Source organism: Ambystoma mexicanum, chromosome 2q (genome assembly GCF_040938575.1).
Source record: "Ambystoma mexicanum isolate Mex_15411 chromosome 2q, UKY_AmexF1_1, whole genome shotgun sequence".
Classification (NCBI taxonomy): domain Eukaryota; kingdom Metazoa; phylum Chordata; class Amphibia; order Caudata; family Ambystomatidae; genus Ambystoma; species Ambystoma mexicanum.
This window is the reverse complement of record NC_090924.1, coordinates 485,916,566-485,936,280: the sequence shown is the minus strand read 5'-3', so window position 1 is coordinate 485,936,280 and position 19,715 is coordinate 485,916,566.

Sequence of the window (19,715 nt, the reverse complement as noted above, 5' to 3'; positions counted from 1 at the left end):
ATGGTTTCGACCATGTCAACGTCTTCTTTTCTCCCAAGGTTCTAGATGTGAGATAAAAGCAGGTGAGTAGACACTCAAGACAGTCAGCGGTTGGCATCTGAAGCAGCAGGAGTGGCTCAGAGCCTATCCTGGGAGGGACTTGTTGCTAGGATAGTGAAGGTTCTCCCTGGCACTCAGTCACGGTCAGAATACTACCTTCTACCTGATCCTCTGGCCACCACAAACCAACAAGGCCTTTTCCTAATGAAAACGAATGAAAACAAAGATCGCATTACAACAGCATTATGCAACAGCACAACGAACATCTTACTTGAAGACCACAACCTGCCCAGGACTCAAGCCACCAATGATAATAGACCAACTCCACTTGAAACCCTGGACATGAACCACCCCATCACAAAGCCAACTGACAACAGAGGCAACACTCTCAAACTAGTATTCACCACCTCTTTAGTCATCATGTGTGTTCCTCCATACCCATCGACCGAACAGACCACGCAGCCTGATCCACCAGATACCTCTTTCTCAATGTTCCCAATCCAAACCAACCAAGAAACCCCACCATTCTTTCAAGAGCTTCCTCTAGTGTGCACTGGAAAGAAAGCTCATCGCATTAGCCTTCACAACCGTCCCATTGGAGAACGTCAATCCCCTAGCTCAGCGCACTCAAACACACCCTAAATGAGACAGCCAACACTGATAAACCACTGAAATGTTGACTCAACAAACATAAGCCCTCCATACAATGGTACATATAAAAACGTTGTGAAAAGACAAGAAATCATCAGCCTTTGAACCCAAAGTAAGCTACTACACAACAATCATCATGGAAGCATCTAACAAGAGTAGAACGATCTTCCAAGCATGACGCACTGCATGAATCCATTGTCAGCTTCTTCACAGACAAGATAAGGCAACACATTGACAGCTCCAAACATACCACAGAAATCCTACCCAGACCTGCAACAACCTACCAAGATGGAGCAACCTTAGGGCACTTACTCCAGAAGTTCAGTCCAACGCTCTTGCAGCCCTTAAACCCGCCAAAAGCAAAGACAGTATTCTCCCCATCTCTGTTGTGAAGGTCGTCAAAGTGGAAGTACTCACACCACTTCTCAACTTCATCATTGCATTTCTATACCGGGAATATTCCCCATACACTGAAAATTTGGTAGATGCTCCTTCTGCTGAAGAAACGGACACTTGTCCTGGATGACCTGGCCAACTATCGCCCCATCACACATCTACCCTTCCTCAACAAAGTGATTGAGAGACTGTCACCATCCAGTTGCATGAAAGGAGCTCTAAGCAGACCTTCCTACATGACTGCCAAATTGGTTTATAACCACAATAAAGCACAATAAAGGCCACCATCCAATGTATCAATGATCCTCTATGCTTCCTGGACAAAGGGACCCTGTTCACTGGCCCTCCCAAACTCTCTGCTGACTTCAATACTGTTGACCATCAAGATCTCCTCGCCATCCTTGCCATATATATGGGGTTGCATGGAACAGTCCTGCTGTGGTTGGCCTCGAACTTCTAAACAGAGACCAACTCTTCCAGAGTTGGTCTCTGGAAGATTCAAATTCAAAACCCTCTGCATTGTCCACAAGGCTTTCTGGGGCCTGGGTCCAAAATACCTTCAGCTATCCCTCTGCAAATACCTCCCCTGTCGATCTCTTCGCTGCTCTACCTCTAACTCCCTCCGGGTCAATCGTTTTTCAAAGAAACGTGCTGGGGGTAGATCTCTATCTTCTACTGGGGCCTCCCTCTGGAACAGCCTCCCTGCCACTCTAAAACTTGAGGAGAACCATTTCCGGTTCCGGAAGCACCTCAAGACCTTCCTCTATGCTTCTGCCTTTGCTCCCCCTTCCCCTGCTGATCAGCTCTCTCTTGGCACTGTGCACCTGGCCACCCTCTTTCCCCTGGGCCCAGGTACCTGCTCACCCTGTCACCCTCCTGCCATGCCTCTTGGCCGCCCCTTCCACTTGGGACTGTATCTGTACCCATACAGCCCCACCCCCCCATTTTTTCTTCTTTTTCTGCACTTATCAGACTACCCAGTCTGCTGCCTTCAACACAACACTTGCCACTTGCTGGCTGCACTACAACTGTTTATTGCCTCAATGTTCTATTTATTTTTATTATTATTATTTATTCTGCTCTCCTCTGCTCTGCACTTTCCACTCCCCCCTTCCATGCACTTTTTCCCTTTCCTATGCACTTGCGCGTTCTCAATGTCACTCGGCCTAGTAAGATCGTTGTTGTGTTCTCCTCTGTTCCCCTCCCTTGCATATTCGCGCTCTGAAACACTTGTGTACGAGCACGATACAAATAAAATATCATATCATATCAGATAAACTTAAAACTCAGGCATACAAAGGTTGATTTCATTCTCCTCGGAAGCCCCACAAAGCATATCCTAGAACAGAATTGGCTGACTAGCATGAAGCTCGATGCCTGTATGCCTCGACTATTATTACCCAGTGCAAAATGTCTCACCTTTACTATTGACTGTGATCGCTCATTCAAAACACATATTGCAAAGAAAACCCAAGCATCATACTACATCTTGGGCTTCTCCGCAATATCAAGCCATTCATCCCTGCCTCGAGTTTCAGAACAGTTGTCTAAGCCATGCTCATCTCTCACATGAGACTGCTCATCGCAGTAGTCCCAGAGGCCACCTTGGCGCCCCTGAAATCCATCCTGCACGCTGAAGCACGCTTCACCACAGGACTATGAAAATGTAACCACATAACCCCCATTTTCAAAGAGCTATATGGGCTGCCTGGCACGCATCATGTTCAAGACTGTCTGCATTATCTACAAAGCAGTCACAACCAAAACACAACTCTGCTGAAAATCTCACCATATCTGGAGGCCAGTGCACCACTAGAAGCTACAGCATTGCCAGGCTGGAAACTAAGAACTGCAAGCAGAAAAAGGAAAAAAGCTTTGATCAGCGCTGCAGCTTTCTTTGGAAAAGGTTTATAAGACTGGCCTCCTCCATCCCACACTCCAGGAAGGAACAGAAGACCTTACTCTTCAATGAAAAGTTTGCCAGTTGTTTGTAAGTCCCGACATCCATATACCTGCTCCTATGTAGTTTCCCCTCCCACGTGCCCCATACCATTCCCACTTCCTTTGCTACCCTTGCACCATACTTGCACATTTCTAGATCTTTCCCATTGCACAACGCTCCATTGCATCCAAGCTAGGTTCTCACTTTATGAATCCCAAACATACATACATGGGTTAGACACAAATAAAAGCCATAATAGGGCTAGGTACAGATAAGGAACTAGGTTCAGTTTGTTTTGGGGTGGGGTAGGGTATGGGACTCATCATTTGTGGGTGATGTGGAGAACCAGAAGGAGGAGTTGGACGATGTATTGACATGTTAAGTGTGTCTTATTCAAAATAAAAGGAAAACGCCTTTCTACCCCTAGAGCTACTAGGAAAGTTCCCTGCCTAATGAAACTAAATCTAAGGGTGTTCATCAATGTCCGAAAATAAATAGTCCTGATTCCAAATCCTAGATATTAACTGGCCCTGCCACTTATAACAAAAAAACAACAAAAAAGAGGCCATTGCAATGGCCCCTGTCTTTGGCTTCTGCCTAGTCCGTTCACCTGAACCTCTTTTATTTCTGTAGGAAGTTCAACAAGGTTCCAAAACACAGTTCACAAACTCTCCACAGGTTCTCTTGGTTAAATGTTAGTATCTTCCATATGGTTTCCTCTTCTTCAGGAAAAATACGTTTTTTCATACAATTCTCCAAATTCGACTAGATGCTTAAAACCCTCCAGTTTCTCTTTCTCAGCATTTCTCTTTATAAAGCATTGTGGTTCTAGGGCCCTCCAAAGTCCTCTGGCTTTCAGTCAGGGATACCTTCTCTTGATCTCCGTGTGGCCTCAACCTGATCAGGTTTCTTCAGTTCCCGCAACCCCGGAGGCTAACCCCGCTTTCAATATTAAAGTCTTTTCATTCCTCGGGGCTCTCTGAAGCCTTATGGCCTTCTGATAGGCTTGCTTCCTCTCTGCTCGGGTTTATCCAGCTCCCGTAATCTCATCAGCCTCCCCAGCCTTGATTATCAATGTTTGTACCACTCAATTGTGTTTTCGCCTTGGGAGCATCCGCTTCCCTGCTGTTGCTCATCTCAGCAGCAGATGCACTTCTTGTGCAGAGCTTGGGGATCCGGGCTACTCTCTGCAGTCTGTTCTCAGCATTGGTTGTCAGGCCACAGGACCACCAGGGTTTCCTTGTGCTCGCTCCACCAGATGAGACAATTGCTTTCCTGTCTCCATCTCTTTAACAACCTTGGCTTCTCATTGGTTAGGATGCCAGCCTTCCGGCATTTGGCTAGCTGTTTGCTTGCTCTCCACACTACCACTGGCTCTGCAGTCTAGCATGGCTCTGCCCCTCCAGGACGTCTTCTCATCAGAGTCTCACCTCTGTGTAAGAGTCACTCTCCTCCCTGTGTAGGGGATTCTCTCTGGTTCAAAGTTCCTCTGGATTTTATATACGTCATCACAAACAAAATGGGTGTGTCCTTCTTCTTTGACTGTGGAGTTCAGGTGAGATCCAGCATTACCTGAATCCAAAGAGATTGAAGAAATGTCAGTATTCGGTGGCTTCGAATCAGAAGTAAAAATAGACTTTCCATATCTCATAGAGGTGGATAATGTACACTGGACTATGATCTCCTTATCGGAATGGGAGTGCTTGTCCCTGAGACCTGAGGTACTCCCAGTGAGGTGCCACTTACTCAGCACTAGGGAGGGTTTGGGTGAGCGGACTCCCCTCCATAGCCCCAAAAGGGTGGCTGCCCCAAGGGAAGAGGGGTTGAATACCCTGGATTCGACACAGTGATCAGGGGTGTGAATTGTGATGGAGCGCAGTACACCCATAAACCATAACCTAACGGGTCCCAGCATATCATGTCACCCAGTACTATTATCTAACCTGGTTTCATTTTGCTGACATATTGCAGGTGTGGTGGTTCCAGGGAATAGAGCTGCCAATCTGTCCCCAACAACTACCGACCTATCATCACAGTCCCCTTCATCCTAAAGATCTTGGATCGAGCGGCATACTCTCAGATCCAGCAATACTTGGAGGCCAAGAGCATCCTGGGTACCCACTGACTCACCACCCCAAGATTTAAACGTACCAGAACGGGGGGATCAAGCTTCCCTGTGATTGCGGAGAAACACTGGAATGAACTACTGTCAGCACTAAGAGCCGAGCAATCATATTCGACTTTCTGGAAACAGCTAAAAACCTGGCTTTTCACACAGGGACCTTTGTGAACTTTGCTTCATTCCCGTTTTGATCTAAGACAGTATATACCAAGAGGTTTTCTATAATTGGGCTGCAACTAGCACCTGGATACCCCAGGGTTTAGCTTGCAGCTATAAATGTAAAAATAAATAAACTCGGAACCAGACCTGCAGCATTATGTACGGGGCACTCAGCACAGGTTTGCTGGGCTCTCTGACAGTGTTTGTTTGTCAAACATCTATGTGGACAATTCAGTCCCATGTGCATCCTGCCCTAGGGCCAGGCTGAGCCTGTCTTGTAAGGGCCCAAACTCCTTTAGGGGGCCCATACGCTTTAAAGGAACTTCCACTGAGAAAGCCATGTCCCGTGTTACTGTAACCCATGATACAAAACGACGAATAGACACGTATTCCTATTGGGGTTTCTTCACAGGGAGGACAGGGGGTTTGCAAGTGCAACTCGTTGGTACTTTATTTTTCCTGCTGCAGTCGTGACTGACTTGCTGGCGCGATCCCTTCTTATTTTCTGGGCACACCTTATACTGGGAAATTCTTGGCAGTCACGCTTATTCGGATGGACTCGGCATTGTGAATGTACCCTCCTCGGCTGTCCTGTAAGGTTCACAGACATTTGCGGAAACAGGATTATAATTGAGTGAGTTCTGGCGACAATCAAATGTCTTTTGGGGCGGGCAGTAGAAGTGGACCCTCTCACAAGGACGCTTGTACACATTTGATGTTGCTACAGAGAAACTATAGAAATCCTTTGCCTGGTGTGCACTAGCTGGCACAATTCAGTTTAAACAAGAAGTCTTGCCCTAACACATTAACGAAAGTGAATTCAATCAACAGAAATGCATGTATGCAGGTGATGGGATACCTGGAAACAGATACAGGATTAGTAATGCAGTGAGATAAAGGTGAGCATTGATGGAGAAAAGCAGGACATTTGGGAAACTTTCAAGCTGATTGGCTGACCCAATGGCTCCAGTGTTTATGAGACAGAGAATGGACTGTCCTTCGTTGCCAAACTCGCATAGGGCCTTTCTTGGTCCAAGGCTATGAAAGGGCTTCTAATGCTGTTATCATCTCTCAGGGGTTCTAAGAAGTGGTCTTCATTTGGAGCATTGTTTTGCATAATTAAAGTAACGTTGGGTCGCACCCTAAATTACTAGCGGAATCCAGATGTGGACCCCTTGCTCACTACTCTTAGAGAGGCAGAGCTCCTCCCTACTGATGAGGTCCAACCAGACCTAAACACGTGTCTGGGGTTTCTGTCGGCACTCTTGGTTAGAGGAGAATTGCCTGGCATTTCGGTGCTGGACTGCGCCAGGGCAGGACAAAGACTGTTATGTTATGGATATTTCTCCTCTGTGAAAAAGATAGTGAGCTAAAGACTCTGGCTATGTCTCTCGTAACCAGTACTAATGGCCGGTAGAAAGACTCCCAGGACCCCCCTCCTCCTTGTGTTTGCTTCATTTGAAGCATCAGGTGCCCTAGTATTCGGTGAAAAGTGGAATACACGTGGATTTTGCAACAGGGCAGACTCAGGAATGGGTACAGAAAAGTTTGTTGAGGTCGGTTGGTGAATTGTGTTTTCCAGTGACCCTCCTGTTTGCAATAATTACAAGCGGTCGAGCTCCTTACACCTGTTCCTTCATAGTTCTGTGTGAACCCTCTCACTCTCCCCCTGATCCATGCTCTCCTGCTGAAAGCCTCACCCTCAGGTCTGCTCTTGAAGGCTTCGCAACTGCAGAGTCATAAGCTTATTTGTGGTGCGTTCTTTCTTCTGCCATGCAGTGGTTTGCAAGTATAATCGGTTCCGATAGATGTTTTGTTTGCCATTCCATGCATATAATTTTTAACTGCGTCTACAGTTTTGCCAATACTCCCTTGCCAAAAATGGCTACCATGGCTCCTTGGGCAGTGCCCACTGGCTTTGTTATACCAGAGTTTTCAGTGAATGCTATTTTAAGTGTTTATCCAGAGAATTGGCAGGAACCTTTTCCCTGTTTAAATGATAATAATTTACTTTGCCACAGTCCATTTTTGAGGGGGAAGGCCGCAGGAATCCTGCCTGACAAGGTTTGCTGAGCATGAGACACGGCTGGGTCTACCCCAGGGTCTGGTGCTTGCAAGTTGCTTTGCTCAAGGAGCCGCTGTCTATCCCCAGCTGGGGATAATATTTGCATAATTGATTCATATCAGCCTGCAAGGGATTGCAACATTGGATTACTTCATCCAGCCCCCCAGCAAATCTCTGCTGCTCTTCGTTACTGTTTGGGAAATCTCTGGCGAGGCTTCAGAGTTTCCCCCGTTATCCCCGATGATGCGTCCAGGTGAGCCACGGTGCTCCCATCCTCTGAGTTCCAAAGGAGCAGTCCCAGAATGCTTTGGATTAATCTCTGCTCCTTCTGTTTGACCGTACCTCACCTGGTAATGGAGAGAGTTTACAGGATAGGGAAAAGGAGAAACCGGCACCAATTGGCGTGGACCTAGGGGTGGCCTCCTCCATATTTGCAGTGTTCAAAGCGCAGCCTTAGAGGCGCAGAGATGTCAGCTGGGCTGATCCAGGGCTGTACCTAGGGGCCAGGCGGTTACAGGGTTAATTAAAAAGAAGTCTGCTCTAAAATGCAACAGTTTTACTGCATTATTTAAAACAATTCTGGGGGAAGAACCACCCAGAAACCCCCTTGGTTGGTTCAGGCTCTCTCACTACGATCAGTCGCAATGGTATATCTGAGGGAAATATTTAGGCCCCTCCTCTTAAAATATTCCCCAGCCACCGCTTGCCCTAGGACTGTGCTGGGAGCAGGGTGGGGAAAGCCCAGGGACTGTGGTGGGAGCAGGATGGGGGGGAGCCATGGGATAGTGGTGGGAGTAGGATGGGGAGAGCCCAGGGACTTTTTTTTTTTTTTTTTTAAATGTTATGTTTGACTTGTCAAACTTTTCATTTTTTTTTTTTTTTTTTTCCCGTTTCCCTGTGCTCTTCATGCTACTACATCATTATTCTGTTTGCTCTTTTACAGTTCTTTGTTGATTTCGATCCAGAATTTGATCACTGCGATGATCAACCAATGGTTGTTTCCTTGGGGCAGCTTTGCCCATCGCTCTTCTGTCGTCATTTGTTGCTCTGAGATTTTGAAGAAGTCTCTAAATATATCACGTTTATTTTTTAGCTCTGGGCACATCATGATTAGATGGAATAAGGTTTCTTGCTCCACTGGGTCTTTACAATAACGACAGATTGCCGAGATGCTACGTGTTCTATCTATCAATGACAAGTATTCACGCGTGGGTAGGATATTCAGACGAAATCGTAAAAATAAGTCGCGAATTTTCACACTGGGGAATTGAAGTAAGTACGGAGGCATCTCATTGAAAGCTCTTACTTCCATAGCGGTGTTTAGATGTCTTTTAAATTTCTTCTGATCTTCTGTTGTTCTTATCCAGTCATTTTCTTGTACTTTCCGTTTGGCATATTGAGGTCTGTTTCTCAGCATTTCTTCAGTAATGCCTTCATCTTGCATATTTCGTTTGATCTCACTTATCCACTTTGTTAACGCTGTAATTTGGAATGCATCTTTTTTATCTTTGAAAATTTCCAGTGATGGGATGTTTTCTTGCGAAATGATTTTTCTATATAGGTCCATTTGTTTCCAAAGTACAATGGATTGGATAGATTGGAGGGCAAGTTCATATCGAATTCTAGAGATTGGTAAAGATTTCGGCAGAGCAAGGGTTTTCCTCCAGAATATAGCTTCATATCTTGGCCATTTCAATAGATGTTGATTTATCAACGATTCGCTCGCATAAGTCAGGATTGGAATGACTTTTTGCTTATACAATAAAGTTGTAGGTTTTACTGTATATGCACCATATTTACAGTGAAAGAAGCGGCCTTGTCTTGACAACGATATTGCCTTTTCTTCGATATTTTCTTGCCATTCTTTTTCGTTCTTAGATGGGTTTATTATTACACCTAAATATTTTATGGATTTGGTTGCCAGAATGCTTTTGTGTTCTAGGCAGAGATTTGGAGTCCTTTGCTTCTTAGAGTTTTCAGTTATGAGTTTCATCATTTTGGTTTTTTCTGTATTGATTTGTAGATCATTTTCCTTCATGAATGTTTGCGTTTTGTTCAGTGTTATTTGTAGACCTTTCACCGTTTTGTCCAAAATAATAATATCATCGGCAAATATTAAAGTTTGGATAGGTTCACTATTTATCTTCGGTGGATTTGCCGTAGTGTGTTGAATATTTCGTTCAAACTCATGGGTGTAGATATTGTAGAGGCAAGCAGCTAGTGGACAGCCTTGCTTGAGCCCATTCCATGTGAGTATTGGTGCTGTTGCCTTTCCGTCATTTGAGAGGCGAACTCTAATTGACGTATTCGAGTATAGTTGTTGTATTGGTTTCAGAATGGCCGGTGGGCAACCCCATGCAGCCAATTTGAACCATAGAAGTTGTCGGTTGACTAGGTCAAAGGCCATTTTTAAATCTATAAAGATTGCGTATACCTGCTGTACTTTTGTAAATGCTTCGTGTTTTATCATGTTCAGCAGCAGAAGATTAACGTTGGTGCTTATTTTTGAGACAAAACCGGTCTGTCTTTTTGCTTGTTTACCATGGTGTATGGCCCAATCAGTTAATTTTTTCTCAAGATAGCCTGCAAATAATTTGCCCAATGGGTCTAATAGTGCTATCGGTCTGTAGTTGGTAGGGTTTTTTCTATCTCCTGCCTTGTAGATTGGTATTAAAACGGCTGTCGACCATGTACGGGGAATCTCATTCGTCTTTTCTATCAGGAGTAAGAGATGTGAGAAAAATTTGGCCCAGTGTTCTGGATTTGCTTTAAGGTTGCTGTTAGCCAGCCCATCAGGTCCTGGGGCCCTAGATGAATTCAGACTCCTCATAGTAGTGGTGATATCTTCTATATCCCATTTTAGGGTCCAGGGTTCAGTGTCTTCTTGTAGACTTGAAGCTGGTTGGAGTATTGGTTTCTTATATAGGTTTTGATAGTGTTTAACCCATATATGTGATTCCACCTCTTGAGTCAGGGTTTGCTTTTTCGATGTGTTGTTCATCAAGGACCACAACTGTCGCGTGTTTTTTCCACTTAACGCTTTCAAGAGTTCTTCTGCATCATGTTGTTTCGTTGTCATTTTGTATGCTTTCATTATGTGGGCAAATTTTTGATTTTCTTTTTTTATTTCAATTGCATTATTTCCTTTTTTTTTCTTTATTTGTCGGAGTTGTTTGTAGTGTTTCTTTTTTTCTAAAAAGATTTTAAGGTTGAAATAATGAGTATGCAACTGTTTGGCTCTTTGTTGATTTCTTGATGTGGATTGCTGATATTTCTGTAAGATCCAGCCATAGTTTAGTTTATCTTGGTCCTTCATCGCTGTGTCTTTAAATAGGTTAGTTAAATCTCGAGCTTGATGATCTTTAATTCTAAGGCGATTCAACCCGTTAGTTATTTCAAGTTCAGGAAGATTCAAACAATGATCGCATGAAGGCTCGACCGGCCAGGAGATGAAGATTTGACGATGATCGCTATTTGAGTTTGACACATTCGCAGTGCGATTTGTGATTTTCCGAATACCTTCTGTTGTGAAGATATAGTCAATTATTGTGTTGGAGTTTTCTCTTGACCAGGTCGGCAACGGGATGCCTTTTTCGTTGGTGGGTTGCACGCTTAGGCAAATGTTGCGTAACGTCATTTCGTTGATCCATTTTCTCGCTCTCGATGACATTTCGTTAGGTGCCAATTTCTTTCCTTCTTTATCAAAGAGGTGGAAATTGAAATCTCCTGCCAGAATGATTTCGTTTGTGCTATTACTGATATTCAGTCCATCGATTTCCTCACATATAGAGTCGATGAATTTGTTGTCAGACATAGCTGTAGGGTTCCAGTAGATGTTAAAAATCGATAAACGCGTATATTTTGCAGTATAAGATGTATTGGATTTCTGTATTGACGGAATGTTGATGGTTAGGAATTGGGCCCATGGGTGGATTATTTTACTTTGCAATATACGTCATGTGAGTTTTATTTTTGTTAGTATGAGCATTCCTGAGGCTGGTCTTCCTTGTTGAGAGAATATGGCTGGATTCGTAAATGATCTATAACCGTCGCACACCACTTCCTCTTTCAACCATGTTTCCTGGAAACAGATGATATCGACTTCTTCAAGTGTAGATGTCTCGTTTTCCAGAAGATGTCTGTAACCCCTCGTGTTCCAGGAACATAAGGTTGTATGAGGGTTCAGTGAGTCTTTTCGTTGTTATAGGTACGTTTTCTTTGTTCTGTGGTTCACTTCTAGATTAGTGCTGGTTCTTGGCTTTTTATTTTGATCGTGTGGTCTCAAACTTAGATCGTTGAGCTTTGGTCGCCCTTCTTGGATGGTGTATTGTCTGTTTCGTTTGTTGAATATATTCTTGCTAAAAATTTGTAGCGTTCTTGTTTTTTTTTATGCCATCAAACGAGATACCATTATTTCCTCTGTTTGAAATCCCAGAGTCGATAGGTGATGTTTATTGTCAATGACACATTGCATTGTGTCGTAGTTTGAGAAATCAACGTGGGCTTCTTCCATATATTGCTTGTTTGGGAATATGATTAACTCAATGTCTTCCGTTTTTATGTGAGACAATTGTGGGATTGCCTTAAACAGGCGTAGGGTATTGGATCTATTTAAGATGACAGGAGCTTCAGTGCTTGAGTTGTTCGGAAATATGGCCAGTCGATATGCACATGATGCATTTGACGGATTTTTAAAGATTGGTCTCGAGAGTTTAGTTGTTGTATGAATCGGCGTGTGACCGTTGGTTTCTATGGGTCTTTCTGACTCATCTGCTGGCCATTCTTCTTCAATTGACACTGTCGAATATGCCAAAGAGATGTTGCTTTGGTGCACATTTTCGATGCTTTCGCTCCGAGTGCAGTCAGATATCGAATTTTCATATTCATCTATTATAATGTGGGATTCATCTTGAGAGTTTATAGAAATGGGGTTGTAGGCTCTTCTGTCATCTTCTGTAGAGATGTCTGTCAGGTTACTTGAGTTTGCAGGTTTAATTCGCGATTCTTGTCTGGTTAAATCTTTAAGTCTCATTGACTCGTTAGCATGTGGCATAAAATTTGTAGTTCTATCTCTTTGTTCCAGGGTCGAGGATGTTTGTTGGTTAATTGCATCTATGAGTATATCTAATGGTTCCATCGTTGATTGGTTGTCTTGAGGTGTAAGATTTCGAGCTTTATCTTTTTTTCCAGCGATTGGAATTGGATGTGATAGAGTAGACTGATTATTTGGTAGAGATTTTCTGTTGGTCTTTGTTTTTTCATTGTTTGTTTTCTGCGCATTTAGTACCTTTCGCAGAAATGCACGTGACCCGTTTTTAGCAGGTTTTTTGGGCTTTGGTTTATTCGATGAGTCCTGTCCCACTAGTCCTCGTTTTGAAAGATCAAAGATATCAAATGGTGTGCAAGCAGGAGGTTCGGTGGTGTTTTGCCACACAGACACCAGGGGTTGTGGCACTGGCACTGGATAGGGTTGATGGTCATATTGTGTCGTTTGGTCTATTTTCCTCATGTTCAGGTTCGATTGGTTGTCTGTCTGAGTTTGTTTAGTGGTCCATTGTAGGGTCGTTGGTACTTGTGCAGATTTTTTTACTTTATCATCTACTATTTTTTTTGTGATAATTGAGAATGTGTCCATTAAATTTAGTTTGTCAGCTCTATCAGCTCTTGCCACTTCGGCTAATCTATTTTGCCATATTCTTGACGATTCAGCTTCATATTTTAGTCTTTCTTGTATGGAGTTTATAAGGGATTCAAACTGCGTTTGCTTGGTCAAGAGCATTGCTAGCAGTGTCGCTTGATCCTTGATAGAATCAACCATCGCTTCTTCAATTTTTAAAAAAGGAATCATAGCTGTTGATAATACTGCTACCAGAGTGTTTTGGAGATCTAGCATCGTCGTCGGTATTCTTTGTTGGTATTCTGTAGGATTACTTCTATTCCCCAGGTTCACTCCGATGGACGAATTGTTTTTATTTGGATTGTTTTCCAAGGGTTCATTCGTAGGTGAAACGGTTCTGGGTGAACCGATTGGGGTAGATGTCTCCATTTTTCCGATTTGTTTTGGCGTAGAGAATCCGCCAAACACCTCCTTTATTTTTCCTTGTGAATCCATAATCGCATCAATTTCTGTAATGTCGAGAGATAAACGGGCAATTCTTGCTTTGAGTGGATTTGTGGGCTCATCATTTCTCATAGCAGTCGGCAGATGTGTTGTTTGCCATTGCCGTTTGGCTGCCCTTGCATGCTCTTGTAGCGGTGTTTGGTAATGAGCTTCTAGTCTCAGATTTTGACCTTGCATCTCTGGAAGTGATACTGATTTTGTAGCATCACGTATGGGGTATATGTGTTCCGGATGGGACGTGGAAGGTGTGACCAAACGTATGGTTTTTATGTCTATTTTGCCAGATGCAGGTGTGTGTGCTACATGTTCAGGGTTGTCCAGGCTATCCTGGACTTCAGGTTTAACTTTATTTTTATTATAAGTATTTGGTGTCTTAGAAATATTCAATATGGTTTCATCTAGATCTCGTTTGATGGTCATATTTTGTGTAGATACTAACGATTCGTCCCGTTTACCTTGTAGCCTTGTTCGGGGCCTTGTGGTTTCCATGTAGACTTGCGATTCCTATCGCCGATCCAGCCGCAAACAGCAGAAAACAGCCTCGCCCTTTTCTCCACCGCGGGCTTCTCGCCACAAGGGTGACGGAGTGCTGGTTATGTAGGTACTTCCTGTAGGCGTGTCACACGGACGTCAGGTGACGCTTGTCACGTGATGCGGGAATGATGGGTAAGCACGCCGCTCGCTTCAACTGCTATCGGCTCCTGCCAATAGACTTACGCGAGTTGGAGCGGCGCTTCGCCTTTCCTTGGGTCAACAGGTAAGATTCAGGATCGAGTGATCGATTAGTAACTCAGCCGCACAGCAGAAAACAGCCTCGCCCTTTTCTCCACCGCGGGCTTCTCCCAGGGACTTTAGTGGGAGCAGGATGGGGAGAGCCCAGGGTCTGTGTTGGGGTGGATAGAGCCCAGGGACTGGGCTAGGAGTGGGATGAGGGAGTCCAAAGACTGCAATGGGAGCAGGTGGGGGAGCCCAGGGACTATACTGGGATCAGGGTGCAGAGACGGCACGCAATAGCTCATATCCATTTGGACTTACTGTCCATTTTGCATTTTTGGGGGGTCCTGGCCTGCTCACATTTTGCTCATTGGGGCCCAGTCCAGAAATGTTTGAAGACCACTGCCGCAGATGCAGAAGGGATCGATAGTAAAGTCTGCTCAGTCACGAGGTTCTTCCAACTCCCTCTTCCATTTGATGCCAGTTTCCAGGAAAGGTTCTAGGGGTGCCTAGATGGTGGGGTAGTTCCCAAATCAAAACAACTCTCACGCATTCAGTGTCTGACTTGTCATCCCCATTGGCTCATCCGCCGAACTCTGACGGGTGTTGGCTCCATGCCTCACCGATTAACGGACCATACATGTTAATTCACAATCTCAATGTCACCTGGCCTAGGTAAAGGCATGGTCCAGTAAAAATATTTATTGTCCCTATGGGTCGGCCATGTTTTTTTAAGCCTAAGTGGCTCGATTTTAGAAAACTTTCCTATGGACCTTATCAGAGTTTTCGTCCATTAAACGCACGCGAAAACAGGCACCAGGGAGCCGCCATTTTGTGATAATCCTATCACTTACCGCATCGCCCTGGCTGACCTGCTTCTGCGGCACTAAATCAATTCCCCCGCCCCTGAGCCTGTCATCAGCAGACACGTACCGCCCATTTCCCAACGCCAAAGCACGTCTCGTGTCAACAATCGCTGCGCCTCAGCTAATGACGTGTCGCCATGGAAATGGCAGGACGCTTCTTTCCTCAATAAGTATAAACAGACCGTTTCCCAACACACAGCAGCAGATTTTCGATTCCATTCCTCTCTCTGTGTTACTTTGAGTATTCTGTGACTCGTTTCTGTGCTCTGGTCAGCTACCTTCGCCGCTTGTAGCCCGTGTGAACACCTGTACCATCTCGGTACATTATTTTACTTTGTTTACCACACAATGGCTACAATAATGCCCTACATGTACGAGCCTGAGTATCCCGAGGAGGAACTACTGGAAAGGGAAGCACGTGACAACAATGGGGATTCGGACGGCTGTTGGGAGGATGATTTAACAGATGAAGAGCCTGGGCCTAGTCGCATGGACGGCGTCTCCACCTGGTGCACATGCAATCGGTGCAAGCTAATGCCAACCGAGGACGAGAACTGCTGCTGCCGAGAAAACTCGGGATGCCTGGCCTACATTTCGGAAGGCGAGCCACGACCGCAATGCATCACCGAGCTGCCAGACTTCAGGGCAGCCTGCCTCACACGGGCCGTGTTGAGAATAATGATGGTGCTTATGCACGAACTTTGCGCAACTGTTCGTCCTCGTAATCCGAGTAACGAGTAAGTATACTCTGCTTGTCATGCCACTCCTATTTCATGTTCTTCTACTATATCCAAAATTATATATTTATATCATAGTAACGCATGAAAGTCGTTCCATAGTGTGCATTGTCTAGATAGCATTTGTCCGTGCAGAATGCCATTAGTTACAAGAATTTTCATTGACAACAAACCTTTATTAAACTTATCTTGGTCATTTAAAAACAGTTTGTTTCATTTCTTTTCACAGGTGGTACAGGCTGGTGGCCTATCGTTCCTTTACATGGTGGCTCCACAGGAGGCTTGGACACCGCGTTCGAAGAGTGATACCCGCCTGTGCCGTTCGTGCCATAAGAGAAACGTTCCCGAGTGACAGCGGTCAGTACAGGGGATTTTCTCTCGCTGTGCTGCAACCTGACCTGTATAATCTTTAATGTCTTGTATTTTTGTGTCATGAAAATAAGATGCAAAATAAAACACCACATATATTTTAACAACGGTTGTTTCGATTTCTTAAATGAATCAAGTGTGTCTCCATTTAAGGATGGACGTCAGACATCTGTGTTCCGAATGGGTGAAGGTCTGGTCGCTGTGAAGCAGGGTGGTCACTATCTATCTAAGCTAACATAACATATTCTCGATAATGCATTCACTAAATAACACTTGTTCAAAGTCTTTCAGTAGGTTATGTCTCTATAAAAGTCACACATATATCTATAGTAACAATTACCATTGGATTATACAGGCCTTAGGTTAAGGGTCTTCACCACTATAATACACCGGTTGAAGTGTGGGTCTGTGCTCACAAGAATCTCTGGTATGTGGCATTTGTTATTGATAAGCAACGATATACTATCAAAGGCAGTTAGCACCCGTGGATGAGCGCTGGCATGTGGGGCTCTCTGGGGCGCGAACGGCCAAGGTGCCAAACTACATGTACACTTCAAAAGGTATCCCACGCCAAGGGGCCATCGGTCACATGGCCTCCTCAGACCCTGTGTCTCCAGCCAGGCCTCCCCTTGAAGCAGGCCGCCCCCTGCAATCCACATAAGTGTGTCTCCATTCAGCAGTCTTCCTGTGCCTTATCTGCATGCCCCACACCCCTCCATCCCACCCACCCTCTATCAAAGGTGTTTCGCACCCGGGGATGAGCGCTGTCAGGGGCGCGAAAGGCCAAGTTGCCAAACTACATGTACACTTCAAAAGGTATCCCACGCCAAGGGGCCATCGGTAACATGGCCTCCTCAGACCCTGTGTCTCCAGCCAGGCCTCCCCTTGAAGCAGGCCGCCCCCCTGCAATCCACATAAGTGTGTCTCCATTCAGCAGTCTTCCTGTGCCTTATCTGCATGCCCCAGGCCCATCCATCCCACCCCCTCTATCAAAGGCGGTTCGCACCCGGGGATGAGCGCTGTCAGGGGCGCGAAAGGCCAAGGTGCCAAACTACATGTACACTTCAAAAGGTATCCCACGCCAAGGGGCCATCGGTCACATGGCCTCCTCAAACCCCGTGTCTCCAGCCAGGCCTCCCCTTGAAGCAGGCCGCCCCCCTAAAACCACGACATACATACGTCATTCATTCACAAACACACCCCTGTTTCTAATACTTTATAAACCACTTGATATGTCTCATGAGAACATCTTTGTGCTTTGCAACTCAACTCCTGAACGTGCTATCTGGTAACCACTGAGATCTACGCTAATCTGCTCGTCGTCGTGCTATCCGTGAACTTCTGTGACCGCTTAGAGCAAACCCATCAGTGTGCTACCTGTGGCCACCCACCTATTCTCCTGCAACATACTGCTCTGCTTGCTGAATCCAACTGTTTGTTGGTCAAGGTAAGGCCATGTATCCTAGTCATATTTTGCAGATTTTTAAATTTCTATCTATTTGCGAGTAGAGTACACAATAGTGCTATGTTCATTGGTCTCATTGCTATTGACTTGAGTTTCCATTGCTATGCTATCAATAGATCTATTTATTTTCATCTTTGTCTATTGTCATCTAATTGCATCCTTCGGGGGTCCAGTCTATAATGTAAGCATGTTTCCTTCTCGTGCAAGACAGAACATCCAAGGGACGAGTCACATGTTCAGATTTCAGTCACATCACTTATACATTTCTGCAACTTATGCAAATACTAAGCCGCACATAATGAACTGGTATAGTTCCTGCGACCAAAACAAACCTTGCATTGATCATTGTATGATTAATTTACTTTTGTATCAAATCTTTATTCATGAAGATTGTATAATAATGTCGATATTTACTTTTCAGATTTATCAACAATGCCTGCCTGTTCGATTAGCGGTTGCCCTTCGAAGACCCATGCAAAATCTGAAGGCACTACAATGCATGTATTCCCGAAAACTGTTGATCGAATAAGAGAATGGGTCAGACATTGTGGATATCCACTGGATGATCTGGAAAGTAGAGTCCAACAAGTCTTACAGGACAAGAGGGGTGATCGATACCGCATCTGCAGCCGGCACTTTTCCTTGGACATGTACACCACATCTTGGGTAACAAAGAAGAATAAACGGCGAACGACACGGAAATTGCTCGCAAACGCTATTCCCACTCTATTCGTCCACATTCCGCCACTGGTGAGTCAAGTGTCCGGATTTAGCTTTAGGCCTTGCAGTAGTGTGTAGGTAGCCGAATGGATTAATTGATATTGTAGGTGTTCTATCCCTTGTAATAATTTCGATATTGATATGAGTGTATAGCTTTTTGAATAATGACATTTATCAATATATTCTTTTTCGATTTCATAACCCACAAACAAAATGTATATATATGGGAACAGGGAACTGTGCTGTATTGAGCATTTTTCAAGTATTCTGTCGCCTTACATGGCTATTTTTAATATTGGCATTTCATTATCAATCATTAATTTACCTTTACAACTTCTTGACTATCCTTTGAATCTGAAGCAAGAACATTCTACATCCTTGACGTGGTCATAATTATCAACCACTTCTAGCGCGTATCAGGTAATCTTACTAGGCTAATCCACTACAGACTAGATGTTCTTCACCAGCAGGAGGTATGGATACTGACAGCTCCATCGAGCGTCATCATCAGAGCTGGAATTCTTGTCGTTTGATTGTTCTACACAATGTTTCATTCGTGGTTAGCCGTTGATATGTACCTGTGCTGTCGACCCCAGGTGTGTGTTATGTTTTCACTATTGTAATCCTCACTAATGCAAGTACTATGTTTCAGGCAGTTGATGGAGCGTCAACCCCTGCACTTGATGCGGAGCCTGACATTCAAGTAATTCCAGGGGAAATGGAAGCGGGACCATGCGTATACGAATCGGCGCAACAGCTTTCAGAAGTGCGCACTACATTTGCAACATCCATAGATATTCTTCAGCAGCACGAGGTATGGATACTGACAGCTCTGTCATGCGTGATCCTATAACGTGATTCCATTTGCTATACTTTCTTCCCTATTAACGCAAGTGCTGTGTTTCAGGGAGACGACGGAGCTTCCACTACAATCACAACATCCCATTTAGATGATGCAGATGTAAATAAATCAGAGAAATAACTCGATGAAATGTGATCATATTTAGATTTTCCTTGATTCTTTTAGACAATGCATCATTTGTGGTTATCTCTTTATATCTACCTGTGCCGTCGACCCCAAGTGTGTGTTATGTTTCCAATATTGAAAACCATACTAATGCAAGTACTGTGTTTCAGGGAGATGCTGATGCCTCCTCTCCAATACAACCATTCATGGCAGTCCATGCAGAGCCAGAGGTATGGATACTGACAGTTCCATCGAAATAGATCATCACAGGTCAAATACTTGTCGTTTGATTGTTGCACACAATGTTTAAATCGTGTTTGGCTATTGAGATGTACCTGTGTGTTCGTCCTCACGTGTGTTTTATGCTAACAATATTTTGATA